This window comes from Lissotriton vulgaris, chromosome 3_1, assembly GCF_964263255.1.
Source record: "Lissotriton vulgaris chromosome 3_1, aLisVul1.2, whole genome shotgun sequence".
Taxonomy (NCBI): domain Eukaryota; kingdom Metazoa; phylum Chordata; class Amphibia; order Caudata; family Salamandridae; genus Lissotriton; species Lissotriton vulgaris.
This window is the reverse complement of record NC_141689.1, coordinates 664857893-664872592: the sequence shown is the minus strand read 5'-3', so window position 1 is coordinate 664872592 and position 14700 is coordinate 664857893.

Below are 14700 nucleotides of genomic sequence, written 5' to 3'. Positions count from 1 at the left end.
TCTCAAAAAACGAGGCCTAGCAGAAAACTGGTGACAAAACTTACTTTGAAAGTAAAAGTAGGCCGAAGTACCCTAATTACCCATTACCCACCGTGGATTGCATTCAAACCACTTGCAAGCAACCAAGCAAAAGTAGCCATAGCCAGCATCGCTCCAAGACTCGAAATCCCCCCCACTCAAACACATGCAATAGAAATACTGCTAACCCTAACGAACCCTAAGTTAAGAATAGTGGCAAAGGCTTTCTTTAACTATGCCAAATCCCCCCTTTCCCACCATGGATTTTCTTCAAATGACTTGCAACCAAAATTACACATTCTCACGAGTGCTCTAAGACCCCAGAACTCAGTTTGAAAAATCTAGAACACCCCGAAACACATGCAATCCTGCTGCTAGGGCTAACCCTAACGAACCCTAAGTTACAAAAAGTGCCAAAACTAAAGGCTTTTCCGCGCGGATTTTGTCCCAACCACTTCTACCCGGTATTAGACCTTCCCAGGAATGCCCCAAGACCCGGCAACCCACCCGCCAAGAAGCGTAACACCCCCAAACAGGCCAAAAGCAAAATCTCATACTTGCAATATTTCTGGGCCTTCGGTCCAAACGCGCTGCGTAGCTAGGCCATAAGTCGGGGTTGGCACGACGGATTTCCTGAAAAGCAAATGCAATCAAGATTAGAGTGTCCCAGCAGTGCTCCCAGACCACGAAACTCACCCGCAAACAGACGGAACCCCCCCTAAGAGCACCTCAAAGGCAAGCAAGTCATCAAAAACACAAAAAAAATTCCGCCTGGGATTTGGTCCAAAACACTTTTATCCGGTATTAGAGCTTCCCAGCAATGGCCCCAGAGCCGTCAACCCAGGAGAAAACGAGTAGAAGACCCCCAAACAGCCAAAGAGCAAAAGTACAAAAATGGGGACTTAGTCACTTTTTCACAAATTTCCCAAATCACTCCGCGCGCGCTCTGCAGCTAGGCCCTAAGTCCCCTCAGCCACCATGGATTTGCTTCAAACCTCTTGCAAAGTAAAGTATATATAGCCAGCAGTGCTCCCACACCACGAAACTCACCCGCAAACACCAGGAAGCCCCCCAAACAGGCCCCCGAAAACGCTACATAGAGCAAAATGTCAGAAATAGCCCAAAAAAAAATCGGCCTGGATTTTGTCCCAACCACTTCTACCCGGTATTAGACCTTCCCAGGAATGCCCCAAGACCCGGCAACCCACCCGCCAAGAAGCATAACACCCCCAAACAGGCCAAAAGCAAAATCTCATACTTGCAATATTTCTGGGCCTTCGGTCCAAACGCGCTGCGTAGCTAGGCCATAAGTCGGGGTTGGCACGACGGATTTCCTGAAAAGCAAATGCAATCAAGATTAGAGTGTCCCAGCAGTGCTCCCAGACCACGAAACTCACCCGCAAACACCAGGAAGCCCCCCAAACAGGCCCCCGAAAACGCTACATAGAGCAAAATGTCAGAAATAGCCCAAAAAAAAATCGGCCTGGATTTAGTCCCAACCACTTCTACCCGGTATTAGACCTTCCCAGGAATGCCCCAAGACCCGGCAACCCACCCGCCAAGAAGCATAACACCCCCAAACAGGCCAAAAGCAAAATCTCATACTTGCAATATTTCTGGGCCTTCGGTCCAAACGCGCTGCGTAGCTGGGCCATAAGTCGGGGTTGGCACGACGGATTTCCTGAAAAGCAAATGCAATCAAGATTAGAGTGTCCCAGCAGTGCTCCCAGACCACGAAACTCACCCAGAAACACCAGGAAGCCCCCCAAACAGGCCCCCGAAAACGCTACATAGAGCAAAATGTCAGAAATAGCCCAAAAAAAAATCGGCCTGGATTTAGTCCCAACCACTTCTACCCGGTATTAGACCTTCCCAGGAATGCCCCAAGACCCGGCAACCCACCCGCCAAGAAGTATAACACCCCCAAACAGGCCAAAAGCAAACTCTCATACTTGCAATATTTCTGGGCCTTCGGTCCAAACGCGCTGCGTAGCTGGGCCATAAGTCGGGGTTGGCACGACGGATTTCCTGAAAAGCAAATGCAATCAAGATTAGAGTGTCCCAGCAGTGCTCCCAGACCACGAAACTCACCCGCAAACACCAGGAAGCCCCCCAAACAGGCCCCCGAAAACGCTACATAGAGCAAAATGTCAGAAATAGCCCAAAAAAAAATCGGCCTGGATTTAGTCCCAACCACTTCTACCCGGTATTAGACCTTCCCAGGAATGCCCCAAGACCCGGCAACCCACCCGCCAAGAAGTATAACACCCCCAAACAGGCCAAAAGCAAACTCTCATACTTGCAATATTTCTGGGCCTTCGGTCCAAACGCGCTGCGTAGCTGGGCCATAAGTCGGGGTTGGCACGACGGATTTCCTGAAAAGCAAATGCAATCAAGATTAGAGTGTCCCAGCAGTGCTCCCAGACCACGAAACTCACCCGCAAACACCAGGAAGCCCCCCAAACAGGCCCCCGAAAACGCTACATAGAGCAAAATGTCAGAAATAGCCCAAAAAAAAATCGGCCTGGATTTAGTCCCAACCACTTCTACCCGGTATTAGACCTTCCCAGGAATGCCCCAAGACCCGGCAACCCACCCGCCAAGAAGTATAACACCCCCAAACAGGCCAAAAGCAAACTCTCATACTTGCAATATTTCTGGGCCTTCGGTCCAAACGCGCTGCGTAGCTGGGCCATAAGTCGGGGTTGGCACGACGGATTTCCTGAAAAGCAAATGCAATCAAGATTAGAGTGTCCCAGCAATGCTCTCAGACCATGAAACTCACCCACAAACAGACGGAACCCCCCCTAAGAGCACCTCAAAGGCAAGCAAGTCATCAAAAACACAAAAAAATTTCCGCCTCGGATTTGGCACAAACCACTTTTAGTGCTTCCCAGCAATGGCCCCAGACCCGTCAACTCACCTGCAAAGAGGTAGAACAACACCCCCACAAGTGCTGAGTCTTTCTTCATTGGGCGTAAACCAGCCCTCTGCTTTGATGGAAATAGGAGTCTGGAGGAGGAGGATAGAGGAGCATGTTCTTCTGAACTTGTGAACCTGAGGAATGCAGACTGCGGCACCTTCAAATAAATTAGCAAACAAGTGAAGACAGTTCTGCTGATGGGCTTGTCTTTGTGATTATCTGATTAAAGTTTGAATTATATTAACTGTGCACAACAAAGAAAGACAGACACACAGGAATAAAAGTGAATAAGGATGAAAAAGAAAGTTATTGATTCGTTGTCTCATTTTCAGGGCTCGAAGTCGGAATCACGGTCCAGGAATAAGAATAAGGCTTCGTCATCATACTCTGCGAATTCAGCCCGGGTGAGGTCAGTGCCACCTGACAGAGTAGAAATTCCCTCATCTATGGTGCTGGCCACCTCCTCTTCATCCGGCACGCTCTCTCGTACTCTTATATCTGGTGGTATGAGGTGCTGATTCATCTTGATCATTGTTAACCTCTCCACATTTTTGGGCGAGAGGCGGCTCCGTTTGGGAGTTACAATCCCACCAGCCGCACTGAAAACCCGTTCAGAAGACACACTTGCGAGTGGGCAAGACAAGTAGTTTAAAGCCAGGTTGGTGAGCTGTGGCCACAATTCTTTTTTCCCATGCCAATACGCCAATGGGTCAGAATTAACATAGACCTCTGTGGAGTCATTCAGATAGTCCTTCACCATCGACTCAAGGTCCTCCTCCAAGGTTCCTCCACTTTGCGTAGCTCTTGCTGTGCCTCTGGCCTTTTGAGAACCAAACCCACGCAGAGCTAGCCAATCCTCTTCAGCCTCCAATGTTTCTGCTGCCTTTCGTGCAGATGATGCGGTTGCCGGTGTCTTTAACGGCTGAGAGGTCACTTGTGCCACAGCCACAGGTGCAGAAGTGGATTGTTTTGACTGGGGATGGCCTGCTGATGTACTGCCATTTCCTTCAATTTCCAGCCGTTCTGTTTCAAACTTCTTGGCTGACAAGGCTAGCCAACGTTTGTACTTTGTAACATCTTCATCAGCAAAAGGAAAGAATGCTCTGCCTGCCAGCGCCTTTTTGTAGCGTGGATCCAGAATAGTAGCACAAATGTAATGCTGTTCTGAGTGGATCTTTTGAAGACGTTCATCACCTTGTAGGAGCTCTAATAATGTCTCAGCCAGAAGCAAAGAGTCTTTCTTTTTGTCATCTTTTCGAAACACAGAACACACCTCCTTCAGTTGGTCCTCCAGCATGTACAACAATGGGATAGCTTTTCCCAAATTAGAGTCCTCCTTGCTGACTGCACGTGTGAAGACCTCAAAAGGACGAAGCATGCGTGTTAGGCTTTCAACTATGTTCCATTGCGGCCCACCCATCCTCAGCTCCTCTATACCCTCTTTCAAGAAAAATTGATCGAGTTGCGTATACTGCTCATACAGACGCTCAAGCATGTAGAAGGTTGAGTTCCAACGTGTTACCACCTCCTGGATGAGTGCTTTCACTGGCATTTGACTTTGATATAGCATGCTCCTCAGCTGCTTGCGGGCCTTAAAAGAATGCCTGAAATGCTTGCAAATTTTTCGGCAGTTGTCCAATACACTGTACGCTGCACTGCGTTTATTACCCAAGAATTTTTGGACAACCAGGTTTATACAGTGCGCCAAACACGGCACTCTGAAATAGTAACCGTCCCTCATGGCCTTAACTATATTGGAGCCATTGTCTGTGGAAACATAACCAACCTTGCGTTTTAGTGGGGACAGACAGTTAAGGACCTTTGTGTTAAAGACATCCAAAATGTTTTCTGCTGTGTGACGTTTCTCCAAACCAAACATGGCTAGTGTTGCATGTTTCCGAGCACCTTTAAAAACAATGTTAGTGTCAACACCTGAGTTTAGCTTTGCTTTAGCCCCTGAAAAAGAGACCCAGTGTGCAGTGATGCACATGTAATCAGCGCCTGCGCCACTGGTCCACATGTCTGTTGTCAGATGTATAGTGTGAACAGCACTCTTCTCCAAAGCTGCCCCAATCAACTTCAGAACATCTTCATGTAGTGCTGGAACCGCAACTCGGGCAAAATAGAACCGGCTAGGAACCTTCCATTTAGGGCAGAGCACTGTCACTAATTCTAGAAAACCAACCCCTTCTACAAAAGAAAAAGGGAGAAGGTCCAGAGCTAGCATTTTAGCCAGCTTAGTGTTATACAGACGGGTCATTGGGTGGTTGCGTTCATATTGCGCTTCTGTAAACAACATCTTTTTAATGTTGCCCTGGACCAATGATTTACGGGATGATGATGATCTCTTCGACCCAGTTACGCTCGCTGATGAACTTTTCCGCATTGATGTCTCACTCTCTCCCACACTCTTAGTGTGGCTCCCATGGGGTGTGCTGCTGACATGGGAACTGGGTGTAAGTGAAGTGTTTGAATCGTCTTCTTCTACCTCCTCGTCATCAGCAGATGACAAATCAACGTTTTCATTACGTGCAATTCCGGCTTTCTTGACCGCCTCTAGGTGCGGAAACCATTCGACAGGGTGCCTTCTCTCAAGATGACCTCTCTGGCCTCCGGTACCATAGTTAGAACCAAGCTTACCACGACTATATCGAAGCTTACAAAGGCTACAAATGGCTACGTTTTCCTTTTTTGGGCAAACACTAAAGAAGTCCCAAACTGGAGACTTGAAATGTCTTCGGGGGCCGGAGGAGGCGGCGATACTGGTGGTGGTGGTCCTGCTGCTAATGACAGATGAAGTGGAGGATGTGGATTGCCGAACTTCAGTACGTTTTGCACTTTCACCACCACGAATTGAGGTCGAGGACGAGGTGGGTACCTTCTTGCGAGGAAGAAATATGGAAGCGGTAGGTTTTGGTGTACTACTTAACTCCAAATCTAATGATTCCATTTCCATTGCCTCCTCGCCGACATCATCATCACGCTCAGCAGCTTCTCGGGATAGGGTCAAAATGTCTCTTTGCTGCATGCCCGGTGGGGCTGCAGTGACCTTTGTGATGACTGCCTCGTCGTCATCGTGAGAGGCTTCATCACCAGCAGTATCTGTCACTTCTTGTTGAGCCTCATCACACTCCATAGGTTTGAGTTTTTGGACGACCTTCCTTTTACGCTTAGGTACCGGTGGCAGATCATGGTGTGCCTCTGCCTCACTGTCAGACCGCAGTTGTCGTGGTTCCCAAGACAGATCACTTGCACCAGAACGAGGTGGGCTTGAAGAAGATGTAGACACCCCCCTTGATCTTTTCCTTGCTAGGGATGTGGAAGACAATGAATGATCATCAGGAGGAGTGGCTTCCAATGATACCTCAGCTTCATTGTCGATTTCCAAATGTGCCCCTACTTCGGGAGGAACAACTATTGTGGGCACTTGTGAACGTCCATGCACCTTTGCTTGCGCATCTCCTTTTGCTGCCTCTCCTTCCACATGTACTTGGGCGTGTACTTGCACATGGTGTTGTTGTTGCGGCTGTGGTTGTTCAACACTTGTCAGATGAGTTACAACAACCTGTGTTGATTCAGGGACATTGCTGCTACTTTCTTGCGATGAGCCAACATCACTGGTCGATGGTGATTGGAGAAGTACACTGACTGCCTCTGAAGCACTCAAGGGCTTTGACTTAAGTTGGCGTGGTGGTGGAGGCACTGAACCCAATGGAGCAGGGGTGCTGCTCTCAGGTTGGTCCCCAGCAGATCCTGCTGCTGCAGGCGTACTTTTTTTTTTGCTCCCAAAAAAAGTGGTGGGTGGCACACCAGCCTCCTTGGTAACTTGCTTCTTCTGCTCCTTACTAGCAACTTTCTTGCTAGAGGAGCTACGGAGAAGTTTCTTTGGGGCCATCTTCTTCAGAGCAGGTCAGACAGCAGGCCGCAGTTGCACGAATTGTAGAGTTGTCTGAGGCCAGACGTGACGTCGCGTGACGTTATGCTGCACACACACACCGCTGCAGGACTTCTTCCTGGCACTGGTGGTTCTCTTGAGTCTTGTGCACCTAAAAAAAATGGAAGACAGAGGAACATCAGTTCAGTTATAGAGCACAAAAAAATCGAAAAACACTGCAAAATCAGCACAATCCCAATCCATCCATGCCCTCCATAATGTTTAAATTCAAGACAACCCACAGAAAGACTAGGCCCATGCAAGACTCACTACCCCTGGGCATAAATAAAGGTTGAAAAGTAGGCAAAATGGTTGGAGGCCTAACAACAAAGCCTGCATTCAAAATGGCCACTTGCCTGCCAGCACATGGCCAGTGCCTGTAGCTGCACTCAAAATGGCCACCAGCCACATGGCATGTCCCTCCCCATGAACACCCCCAAAAATCGAAAAACACTGCAAAATCAGCACAATCCCATTCCATCCATGATGTTTAAATTCAAGACAGCCCACAGAAAGACTAGGCCCCATGCACCACTCACTACCCCTGGTCAAGGCCCCAACAACAGGTCAAAAATCGAAAAACACAAAATTTTACAAAAAAAAAAAATCGAAAAACACAGAAAAATCAGCACAATCCCAATTCATCTATGGCCTCCATGATGTTTAAATTCAAGACAACCCACAGAAATACTAGGCCCATGCAAGACTCACTACCCCTGGCATAAATAAAGGTTGAAAAGTAGGGAAAATGGTTGGAGGCCTAACAACAAAGCCTGCATTCAAAATGGCCACTTGCCTGCCAGCACATGGCAAGTGCCTGTAGCTGCACTCAAAATGGCCACCAGCCACATGGCATGTCCCTCCCCATGAACACCCCCAAAAATCGAAAAACACTGCAAAATCAGCACAATCCCATTCCATCCATGATGTTTAAATTCAAGACAGCCCACAGAAAGACTAGGCCCCATGCACCACTCACTACCCCTGGTCAAGGCCCCAACAACAGGTCAAAAATCGAAAAACACAAAATTTTACAAACAAAAAAAAATCGAAAAACACAGAAAAATCAGCACAATCCCAATTCATCTATGGCCTCCATGATGTTTAAATTCAAGACAACCCACAGAAATACTAGGCCCATGCAAGACTCACTACCCCTGGCATAAATAAAGGTTGAAAAGTAGGGAAAATGGTTGGAGGCCTAACAACAAAGCCTGCATTCAAAATGGCCACTTGCCTGCCAGCACATGGCAAGTGCCTGTAGCTGCACTCAAAATGGCCACCAGCCACATGGCATGTCCCTCCCCATGAACACCCCCAAAAATCGAAAAACACTGCAAAATCAGCACAATCCCATTCCATCCATGATGTTTAAATTCAAGACAGCCCACAGAAAGACTAGGCCCCATGCACCACTCACTACCCCTGGTCAAGGCCCCAACAACAGGTCAAAAATCGAAAAACACAAAATTTTACAAAAAAAAAAAAATCGAAAAACACAGAAAAATCAGCACAATCCCAATTCATCTATGGCCTCCATGATGTTTAAATTCAAGACAACCCACAGAAATACTAGGCCCATGCAAGACTCACTACCCCTGGCATAAATAAAGGTTGAAAAGTAGGGAAAATGGTTGGAGGCCTAACAACAAAGCCTGCATTCAAAATGGCCACTTGCCTGCCAGCACATGGCAAGTGCCTGTAGCTGCACTCAAAATGGCCACCAGCCACATGGCATGTCCCTCCCCATGAACACCCCCAAAAATCGAAAAACACTGCAAAATCAGCACAATCCCATTCCATCCATGATGTTTAAATTCAAGACAGCCCACAGAAAGACTAGGCCCCATGCACCACTCACTACCCCTGGTCAAGGCCCCAACAACAGGTCAAAAATCGAAAAACACAAAATTTTACAAAAAAAAAAAATTGAAAAACACAGAAAAATCAGCACAATCCCAATTCATCTATGGCCTCCATGATGTTTAAATTCAAGACAACCCACAGAAATACTAGGCCCATGCAAGACTCACTACCCCTGGCATAAATAAAGGTTGAAAAGTAGGGAAAATGGTTGGAGGCCTAACAACAAAGCCTGCATTCAAAATGGCCACTTGCCTGCCAGCACATGGCAAGTGCCTGTAGCTGCACTCAAAATGGCCACCAGCCACATGGCATGTCCCTCCCCATGAACACCCCCAAAAATCGAAAAACACTGCAAAATCAGCACAATCCCATTCCATCCATGATGTTTAAATTCAAGACAGCCCACAGAAAGACTAGGCCCCATGCACCACTCACTACCCCTGGTCAAGGCCCCAACAACAGGTCAAAAATCGAAAAACACAAAATTTTACAAAAAAAAAAAATCGAAAAACACAGAAAAATCAGCACAATCCCAATTCATCTATGGCCTCCATGATGTTTAAATTCAAGACAACCCACAGAAATACTAGGCCCATGCAAGACTCACTACCCCTGGCATAAATAAAGGTTGAAAAGTAGGGAAAATGGTTGGAGGCCTAACAACAAAGCCTGCATTCAAAATGGCCACTTGCCTGCCAGCACATGGCAAGTGCCTGTAGCTGCACTCAAAATGGCCACCAGCCACATGGCATGTCCCTCCCCATGAACACCCCCAAAAATCGAAAAACACTGCAAAATCAGCACAATCCCATTCCATCCATGATGTTTAAATTCAAGACAGCCCACAGAAAGACTAGGCCCCATGCACCACTCACTACCCCTGGTCAAGGCCCCAACAACAGGTCAAAAATCGAAAAACACAAAATTTTACAAAAAAAAAAAATCGAAAAACACAGAAAAATCAGCACAATCCCAATTCATCTATGGCCTCCATGATGTTTAAATTCAAGACAACCCACAGAAAGAATCAGTCCACCCACCACTGAGTACCCCTGGGAAAAGGCCCCAAAACAGCCCAAAAATCGAAAATCCCAAAATTTTAGTTGCAGCAACTGTAATGCCCCAAACAAACTTACTTGTAAAATTTCTAATCCAACAGTGATCCAAAGAAAGTCAAAAAGGCCTCAAATCCAAAGATCCAGCAGCATCCACAAAAGGTAATCCTTCCAGGTCCACATCCGAATGAAAAGTGACCAGGAGATGGACAAAGCACTGGGAGGAGCCTGCTGAACAGGAACAGGAAGTTGAAGACTATGGGGCACTTCCTTCCTCCCACCCCCCTGCCCCCCTCCCCAAAATGGACTCCTCGCTAAAAAAGTGCAGGCAAATGTCAAACTAAGGAGTTATTCACATAAAAATCATCATTTCTAGAAGGTTTATGCTGCTTGCTGGTGGATTTCTTGTGCAGAATTGCAAATTTATATTTTCGCGCGCCGCATCTCAAATCTCGCAATTTGCGAAGTACCGCGAGACGTGATCTCGCCGTACTCGCGTTGACAAACTCTCGCTGGCAAGCCGCGATGACGTAATCGCGCTCGCCAATTCCCGCGGGATCACACAGCAAGATCCAAAATGGCGCAGCACTCGCAAACTATCGAAAAAAACAACTCGGCAAACGATGATAAACGCCGCGCGCCGCAAAAATTGTATCACCAACGCCGCGCGCCGCCAAAAAAATCCGCTGCGTGCGAATTTGCGGATTTTGCGGGAAATCCGCAAATCTCGCGGATTGCGGATTTCCCGAAAATCCGCAAAATCCGCGAGCGGAACGGATTTTCCGCCCACGCTTAATTAGGGCCTGTAGAAAGACCTATAATTCAGCCCGGATGAATAGGAAAAAAGAAATAAAAGAAGTAGCTTGGCAAAATTTACTTAAAGCTTCGCACCTCAGAAATTGTAAAATGTTCTGGCAAGCAGTAAACGCACCCTATTTTATCAAGCCAGACATTGCAAGAATTGAAGTTGCCATAGACGAAAGTACCTGGATTGATTTCTTCTCAAATGTATACAAAAAGAAGGAAGGGGATTTGGTAACATCGGTAGAGGTAAACAATCTGGATATAACAGGGCAAAATCATTTCCCGATAGCCATCGAAATCTCACATGAGGAAGTCCTGAATGCTATAAATACCAGCAAAGGAAGCAAGGCTCCGGGCCCAGATGGGATCCCAAATGACATCTTTAAGTTGACTAGTGAACTACGGGCCCCAATCTGTACCCGTGTCCTAAGGGCTTGCTGCGCTGAAGGCTTCATAAAAACCTGGGCTGAATCAGTAATAATACCCATCTACAAAAAAGGGGATAGGGAGTGTCCAGCAAACAATAGGCCCATATCCCTTCTGGACCACCTCATGAAAATCACTGGTAGGGTGGTCCTTAGCATATTACAAAACTGGGAAAATGAAAATAACATTCTAACCCCGGTCCAGTATGGCTTTATGGAAGGGATGGGCACAGTGGAGCAGGTTCTGAACTTTGTGATGATACACACACACTGAATCCGTCACGGGCCATCGCTGGAGAACGATACATTGAGCATTTGTGGTAGCAGCTTATCAAGGCCTACACACATGCTCATCACTCTCCATAAAGTCAACAATACTGTTATGCGATTGAAATATTACCTTCTTGGCGATTGAGACCATTGACCCAGAGGCCCGTGACGCTTGTATACATCTCTATCCTGATATCGGATTCTTGATATTGGCATCTTACCACTTTATTGGCCAGTTTTCTTATCCGCATCATTGCGACGCATCAAGATCTGTCAATTTTGCCCTGACGAAGCTCCCATGGTTGGGGAGCGAAACGCGTTGGCTGTCTGAAATAATGAAATCATAAAGGAAAAGATACTTTTTGATACAACGTGGTCTTGTTTTACTTCACCCTTGGTGCTGCCTCCACTCTTTCTTTTAAGTCTTCATCTGGAATTCCAGTGGGACCCAACTGCAGCAGGTCCTGGAGGTTGTCAGCACAACAAAAATTGAACAATTTGAGGGACGTTGGAAAATAGAGGTGCTGGTAGTTTGATCCGCTGTGGAACTCTCTTTTTTGGATAAAAAAGGCTGTCTGTATGCCATATTTGCGACCTCTCATCCGCATTCAACTGCGTAGATCATGACAAACTGTGGCAAATACTGGAGGGAAACAGGATGGAACCTGCGATATTGCACTTCCTTCTACAGCTGTACACAGGTGCAACAGCAAAGGTGAGACATGGGTTGAGAGGAGAATGTACTGGGTCATTCCGAATAGAAAAGGGAGTCAGACAGGGCTGTGTATTGGCCCCATTCCTCTTCTCCATATATACAAATGCTTTGGAGGAGGAACTGGAGGCCACTGTAGTGGATTCACCTAGGTATGGGAAAAAGCAGGTGGTCTCCCTTCTCTATGCGGACGACGCTGTACTAATGGCCAGAACAAGGGTTGGTGCTCAGAAGGCATTAGCCAAGTACGTACAGTTTATGGAATCAAGGAGTTTAAAAATTAATGGAAAAAAATCCTTTGTCATGATGTGTGGGAAAGGAAGAGCCAATTGCAAGGCCATCAAAATTGATGGCCTCTTAATTGAATACACTAAAAGCTTCTCATACTTGGGGGTGCTAATAGATGGCTCTGGTTCGTGGAGTGCAGCCGTCAAAAATAGAACTCTACTGTTCAAACGTTCTATTGCTGCACTAATGAATTTTGCCAAAAAATGAGGGAAAAGACCTCCCGAAATCCTTTTAAATATATATGAGGCAAAATGTAGAAGCATAGCTCTCTATGGGGCAGGAATCTGGGGCTTCCAAAATACAGCACCCATTCAAATAGCATAAAACTGCTTTTTAAGATATTTGTTAGCACTTCCCCAGGGTACGGCAGTTTTTAATTGCCACTCTGTACTGGGAATGGATTTTATTTCCGATCTTATAAAACTGCAACCAATTTTACTTTGGCAGAGAGTGTGGACTGCCGAAGCGTTGTCCCTCAATAGGGAAATTATCAAAGATGCAATGACTCTGGATAACGCAAAATACATTCAATGGCTTGAGTATGTTAGGAAAACATTTTTAGATCTGCAAAGGCCAGAATTTTATAATAACCCCGAATTATTAGGTGGATTGAGTAGGAAAGAATTAAAAAGGCTGTGTATGGGTCATTATGAAATGTTAAGGAGTTCGGCTGAATTTACTAAAAAAACTGTTATTCATCACCAGCTGACTTTGGTTTGTTATACTATCCAACCGTATTTATCACTATGCATTAAGGGTTTTGAATGTTTCATTTTGACCAGATTTAGGTTTGATTTATTCCATCACCTTGTAACTTTCCCTACAAAACAAAAAATTGGTCGAGGAATTAGGATACCCCTGTGACAACTTATAACAACAATCCCCATTTCATGTAATTTTATTTTTAAATACTATGAGGAGGAACGCAGTATGGATCAGACAATATTTGAGGCAGGGTTTCTGGCGCCAATGTAGACCAGCTTACTTAAATGTACAGCAACTGGCGAATGGAAAATGTCTTATGATTATGATTTTTTAAAAAGTATCCTGAGGAAACGGAACTCAATGGTTGCTAATTTTATTATATAAATGCTATGGATCGATAATGTTCTAGTTTAATACTTTTTTAATGTTTTTGAACCTGGGACCTACTCATTTAATATGAATTTCTGTATGTCTATTCAATGCTGATTTTATGATTTTTATCTGCTGTTAAAATCGAATCGTATTGAATTTCCTGGTATTCGAGTCCGGGTCATCACCTGTCAGCGGGGGGGGTGACTGTGAGGGAGCGCACCCACTGGCTGGCAGAGAGCTCCGACCAGTTCCTCCCCATCAACGGGGCAGGGGTTGGATCCAGGGGAGGATTCAAGTTTTCCCATTCAAATGGCACCAGTAAGTGGTCGGTCCAGGAGAGGGGAATTGGGGGGGCTTACGTAGAGCTTATGATTGTTGCTGAGCACAGCGTCTAACAGGTGGCCTTTAATGTGTGTTGGTGCGAAACCCTTCGGTGTAATTTGAAAAGCTGCTACGTTGGTCAAAATAGCCTGTGCTTGGAGATCAGTAGGGTCGTCTAGGTGGATATTGATGTCTCCAAGAACTGTGAGATTTGCCAGGGATAGTGCTAACTCAGCAACGTAGGAGGGTAGAGAGTCAATTAACTTGCCTATCTGTCCAGGGGGGCGATAGAGTCCCCGGCCTGAGAAGGTCAGTGTTGATGAGAATTCTAACGCAAAACTCATGCTTTCACAATCGGGTATTTTGGCTGGGGAAGATCGGCACCGGAAACAGTCGCTGTAAATTATCCCTAACCCCCCGCCTCTTGCTGATTTACGGTCGACTCTATGAAGTAGGTACCCAGTAAGCATGGGCGAATTTTGCGAATTCGTGATCCGCGAATTTGCGGATTTGCGAATTCGTGATCCGCAAAATTCGCAAATTTGTGCGAATTTGCGGATTTTTGTTTTTTTGCGTGTTCGCGGGGTTTTTTGCGTGTTTGCGTGGTTTTTTGCGTGTTCGCGGGGCTTTTTGCGTCTTCGCGAGCCGCTTGCATAGCGAAGTTACCCATGCAGTCATTTTTGGGAGAGGGAGAGAGAGATAGATAGATAGATAGATAGATAGATAGATGAATAGATAGATAGATAGATAGATAGATAGATAGATAGATAGATAGATAGATAGATAGATAGATAGAAAGAGAGAGAAAGAGAGGGAAAGAGAGAGGAAGAGAGAGAACGAGAGAAAGAAAGAGAGGCCGGATCTCTGAAGGGCCAGATTCCTGAGTTGCCCCTACAGAACATACAGCTTTTTATTTTTAGCAAAATGCATATGAAAATTGTGCTGTAAAGGTCTCTTTTAGTGTAACCCCTCCTGACAACTCAAAATGGGTGTATTTGCCATCCTCT